Source organism: Arachis ipaensis, chromosome B2, assembly GCF_059453495.1.
Source record: "Arachis ipaensis isolate K30076 ecotype BB chromosome B2, ASM5945349v1, whole genome shotgun sequence".
Lineage (NCBI taxonomy): Eukaryota > Viridiplantae > Streptophyta > Magnoliopsida > Fabales > Fabaceae > Arachis > Arachis ipaensis.
The window spans coordinates 43,897,795-43,903,831 of record NC_142437.1 but is presented as its reverse complement, the minus strand read 5'-3'; the positions used below and the strand labels follow the sequence as shown (position 1 = coordinate 43,903,831).

Below are 6,037 nucleotides of genomic sequence, written 5' to 3'. Positions count from 1 at the left end.
AAAAGAAGAGAACAGAAAATATGGAATCCTCTATGTCACAGTATAGAGATTCCTTTATGTAAGTAGAAGAAGAAAAGAATGGAAAAAGAAAAAGATAAGAATCCAAACACAAGGAAAAGGATTGGGTTCGAATTTTTTTGAGTGAAAGAGGGGTGTTAGTAGATAAATAAATAAATAGAAGGAGATGAGGGATGGAATTTTCAAAAATAATTGAAAAGAAAAGAAAAATATTTTTGTTTTTAAATTAAAATTATAATTAAAATTTGAAAATAAAAAAATTAAATTAAATTAAAAGTTAAAAAAATTAGTTAATTAAAAAGGAATTTTGAAAAAGAGGAAGGTGATTTTCGAAAATTGAAGAGAGGAAATTAGTTAGGTAGTTTTGAAAAAGATAAGAATCAAACAAAAAGATAAGATTGATTGAAAAAGATTTGAAACTTAATTTTTGAAAAGATAAGAAGTTAGAAAAGAAGTTAGAAAAGATTTTGAAATTGATTTTGAAAAAGATGTGATTGAAATTTATTTTGAAAAAGATTTGAAAAAGAAATTTAAAAAGATTTGATTTTGGAAATTAAAATTGATTACTTGATGAACAAGAAACAAAAAGATATGATTTTAAATTTTAAAGATTGAACCTTTCTTAATAGGCAAGTAACAAACTTAGAAAATTTTTGAATCAATCACATTAATTGTTAGTAAAGATTTTGAAAATATGAAATAGAAATAAGAAAAAGATTTTGAAAATAAATTTTGAAATTTTCAAAAATCATAAAAGAAAAATGAAAAAGATTTGATTTTTGAAAAAGATTTGAAAAAGATAGAATTTTTAAATTGAAAATTTGATTTGACTCATAAGAAACAACTAAATTTTAAAAAGTTTTGAAAAAGTCAACTCAAAATTTCGAAAATTATGAGTAAAATAAGGGAAAGATATTTTTTTGATTTTTTTTTTAATTTTAATGATGAGAGAGAAAAACATCAAAAAGACTCAATGCATGAAAATTTTGGATCAAAACAAATGATGCATGCAAGAACACTATGAATGTCAAGATGAACACCAAGAACACTTTGAAGATCAAGATGAACATCAAGACTTATTTTTTAAAATTTTTAAGAAAAGAAAAACATGCAAGACACCAAACTTAGAAATTTTCAAACTTTAGACACTAACAAATTGAAAATGCATATGAAAAACAAGAAAAGACACAAAACAAGAAAATATGAAGATCAAACAAGGAGACTTACCAAGAACAACTTGAAGATCATGAAGAATGCAATGCATGAATTTTCGAAAAATGCAAGAAAGAGATAAACATGCAATTGACACTAAACTTATGACTTGACACTAAATTCAAACAAGAAACATCAAATTATTTTTGGTTTTATAATTTTACTAAATTTTTTTTGGTATTTTTTAAAAATTAATTGGAAAAAGAAAAATAAGGATTTCAAAATTTTTAATAGGAATTCCAGGAATCTTGCAATGTTAGTCTAAAGCTCCGGTCCAGGAATTAGACATGGCTTACTAGCCTGCCAAGCTTTCAGTGAAAGCTCCGGTCCAAAACACTAGACATGGCCAATGGCCAGCCAAGCTTCAGCAGATATTGCCTACCTCCCATATATACAACAACTATGTGTGTAACTGCCAAATGGGTGAAGATCAACAAGCTCTTGTGATGATAAGTTGAAACCCCGGTCCAAAAGATTAGACATGCCTTACAGCCAGCCAGGATTCAACAAATCATCATGAAACACTAGAATTCATTCTTAAAAATTCTGAAGAAAAATATATTTTTGAAAATATTTATTTTTATTATTATTTTTTTTATAAATAAGAATAATAAAAACAAAAAGCTTAAAATTAAAATAAAATTACCTAATCTGAGCAACAAGATGAACCGTCAGTTGTTCAAACTCGAACAATCCCCGGCAACGGCGCCAAAAACTTGGTGCACGAAATTGCGATCATCAACAATGGCACCAAAGACTTGGTGCTCTCAAACGTGAATCACACTTTGTCACAATTTCGCACAACTAACCTGCAAGTGCACTGGGTCGTCCAAGTAATAAACTTTACGTGAGTAAGGGTCGATCCCACGGAGATTGTCGGCTTGAAGCAAGCTATGGCCACCTTGTAAATCTTAGTCAGGCGGATTTAAATGGTTATGGAGAATTGACAATAAAAATATAATTAAAATATAAACTAGGATAGAGATACTTATGTAATTCCTTGGTGAGAATTTCAGATAAGCGTATAGAGATGCTTTCGTTCCTCCTGAACCTCTGCTTTCCTGCTGTCTTCATCCAATCATTCCTACTCCCTTCAATGGCAAGCTGTATGTAGGGTATCACCGTTGTCAATGGCTACATCCCATCCTCTCTGTGAAAATGGTCCAATGCGCTGTCACTGCATGGCTAATCATCTGTCGGTTCTCGATCATACTGGAATAGGATTTACTATCCTTTTACGTCTGTCACTACGCCCAGCACTCGCGTGTTTGAAGCTCGTCACAGCCATCCCTTCCCAGATCCTACTCGGAATACCACAGACAAGGTTTAGACTTTTCAGATCTCGGGAATGGCCATCCATGGGTTCTAACTTATACCACGAAGACTCTAATATCTCAGACTCGGTCCCCTGTATTAGATATCTAAGAGATACTCATTCTATCTCATCTTCATGTAGAACGGAAGTGATTGTCAGGTACGCGTTCATTGGTAAGAATAGTGATGAGCGTCACATAATCATCACATTCATCATGTTCTTGGGTGCGAATGAATATCTTAGAACAGGAATAAGCTTGAATTGAATAGAAAAACAATAGTACTTTGCATTAATTCATGAGGAACAGCAGAGCTCCACACCTTAATCTATGGTGTGTAGAAACTCTACCGTTGAAAATACATAAGAACAAGGTCTAGGCATGGCCGAGAGGCCAGCCCCCATGATCTAAGAACTAAACGTCCCAAGATGTCTAATACAATAGTAAAAAGTCCTATTTATGCTAAACTAGTTACTATGGTTTACAGAGATAAGTAAATGATACAGAAATCCACTTTCGGGGCCCATTTGGTGTGTGCTTGGGCTGAGCGTTGAAGATTTCACGTGGAGAGGTCTTTCTTGGAGTTGAACGCCAGTTTATAACCTGTTTTTGGCGTTTAACTTTACTTTGCAGCCTATTTCTGGCGTTTAACTCCAGAATGCAACATGAAACTGGCGTTGAACGCCAGTTTGCATCTGCTAAACTCAGGCAAAGTATGACTATTATATATTTCCGGAAAGCCCTGGATGTCTACTTTCCAACGCAATTGAGAGTGCACCATTTGGAGTTCTGTAGCAACAAAAAATCCACTTTGAGTGCAGGGAGGTCAGAATCCAACAGCATCTGCAGTCCTTCTTCAACCTCTGAATTTGCTTTTTGCTCAAGTCCCTCAATTTCAGCCAGAAAATACCTGAAATCACAGAAAAACACACAAACTCATAGTAAAGTCCAGAAATGTGAATTTTATTTAAAAACTAATAAAAATATACTAAAAACTAACTAAATCATACTGAAAACTATGTAAAAACAATGCCAAAAAGTGTATAAATTATCCGCTCATCAACCTTCCAACACCAAACTTAGAGTTTGAATGTGGGGGTTCAACACCAAAATTAGAGTTTGATTGTGGCCTCCCAACACCAAACTTAGAGTTTGACTGTGGGGGCTTTGGTTGACTCTGCAGTGAGAGAAGCTTTTCATGCTTCCTCTCCATGGTTACAGAAGGAGATCCTTGAGTTTTAAACAAAAGGTTGTCCTCATTCAGTTGAAGGACCAACTCTCCTCTGTCCACATCAACCACAGCTTTTGCTGTGGCTAGGAAAGGTCTTCCAAGGATGATGGATTCATCCTCATCCTTCCCAGTGTCTAGAATTATGAAATCAGCAGGGATGTAAAGGCCTTCAACCTTTACTAGCACGTCCTCTACTAGTCCATAAGCCTGTTTTCTTGAGTTGTCTGCCATCTCTAATGAGATTCTGGCAACTTGCACCTCAAATATCCCAAGTTTCTCCATTACAGAGAGTGGCATTAAGTTTATTCCTAACCCCAGGTCACACAGAGCCTTCTCAAAGGTCATGGTGCCTATGTTACAGGGTATTAAGAATTTACCAGGATCCTGTTTCTTTTGAGGTAGAGTTTGCTGATCCAAGGCATTTAGTTCCTTGACGAGCAATGGAGGTTCATCCTCCCAAGTCTCATTGCCAAATAATTTGGCATTCAGCTTCATGATTGCTCCTAAATATTGAGCAACTTGCTCTTCAGCAATGTCTTCATCTTCTTCAGAAGATGAATAGTCATCAGAGCTCATAAATGGTAAAAGGAGGTTCAATGGAATCTCTATGATCTCTAGATGAGCCTCAGATTCCTTTGGTTCCTCAAAGGGAAACTCTTTATAGGTCAATGGACGTCCCAGGAGGTCTTCTTCACTAGGATTCACGTCCTTCTCCTCCTCTTTGGGTTCGGCCACACCAAGTAAGGTTATGGCCTTGCACTCTCTTTTTGGATTCTCTTCTGTATTGCTTGGGAGAGTACTAGGAGGAGTTTTAGTGACTTTTTTACTCAGCTGGCCCACTTGTGCCTCCAAATTTCTAATGGAGGACCTTGTTTCATTCATGAAACTCAGAGTGGCCTTAGATAGATCAGAGACTATATTTGCTAAGCTAGATAGATTCTGCTCAGAATTCTCTGTCTGTTGCTGAGTGGATGATGGAAAAGGCTTGCTATTGCTAAACCTGTTTCTTCCACCATTATTAAAGCCTTGTTGAGGCTTTTGTTGATCCTTCCATGAGAAATTTGGATGATTTTTCCATGAGGGATTATAGGTGTTTCCATAGGGTTCACCCATGTAATTCACCTCTGCTATTGCAGGGTTCTTAAGATCATAAGCTTCTTCTTCAGAAGAGGCCTCTTTAGTACTGTTGGATGATTCTTTCAATCCATTCAGACTCTGAGAGATCATATTGACTTGCTGAGTCAATATTTTATTCTGAGCCAATATGGCATTCAGAGTATCAACTTCAAGAACTCCCTTCCTTTGTGGCGTCCCATTATTCACAGGATTCCTTTCAGAAGTGTACATGAACTGGTTATTTGCAACCATGTCAATGAGTTCTTGAGCTTCTGCATGCGTTTTCTTTAGGTGAATGGATCCACCTGCAGAATGGTCCAATGACATCTTAGATAATTCAGACAGACCATCATAGAATATATCCAGGATGGTCCATTCTGAAAGCATGTCAGAAGGACACTTTTTGGTCAGTTCCTTGTATCTCTCCCAAGTTTCATAGAGGGATTCACCCTCCTTCTGTTTGAAGGTTTGAACAACCACTCTAAGCTTGCTAAGCTTTTGAGGAGGAAAGAACTTGGCTAAGAAAGCCATGACCAGCTTATCCCAAGAGTTCAGGCTATCCTTAGGTTGAGAGTCCAACCATATTCTAGCTCTGTCTCTTACAGCAAACGGGAAAAGCATAAGCCTGTACACGTCGGGATCAACCCCATTGGCCTTAACAGTATCACAGATCTGCAAGAATTCAGTTAAGAACTAAAAAGGATCTTCTGATGGAAGTCCATAAAACTTACAGTTCTGTTGCATCAGAGAAACTAATTGAGGTTTAAGCTCAAAGTTGTTTACTCCAATGGCAGGGATTGAGATGCTTCTTCCATGTAAATTGGAATTTGGTGCAGTGAAGTCACCAAGCATCTTCCTTGCATTGTTATTATTTTTGGCCATGTCTCCTTCTTTTTCGAAAATTTCTGTCAGATTTTCTCTAGAGAGTTGTGCTTTAGCTTCCCTTAGCTTCCTCTTCAGAGTCCTTTCAGGTTCAGGATCAGCTTCAATAAGAATGTTCTTATCCTTGTTCCTGCTCATATGAAAAAGAAGAGAACAGAAAATATGGAATCCTCTACGTCACAGTATAGAGATTCTTTATGTAAGTGTAAGAAGAGAATAATGGAGGAAGGAAAAGATAAGAATCTAAACACAAGGGAGAGGAATG

At 36.1% G+C, this 6,037-nt stretch overlaps 1 non-coding gene across 1 annotated transcript; it reads left to right on the top strand.

The window, feature by feature from the left end:
- The first annotated feature begins 5,271 nt into the window (after positions 1 to 5,271).
- LOC148573798 (small nucleolar RNA R71) lies at positions 5,272 to 5,379 on the top strand. Its single transcript, XR_015905846.1, has one exon. It is a non-coding gene; the product is annotated as a small nucleolar RNA R71 (small nucleolar RNA).
- Positions 5,380 to 6,037: the final 658 nt, after the last annotated feature.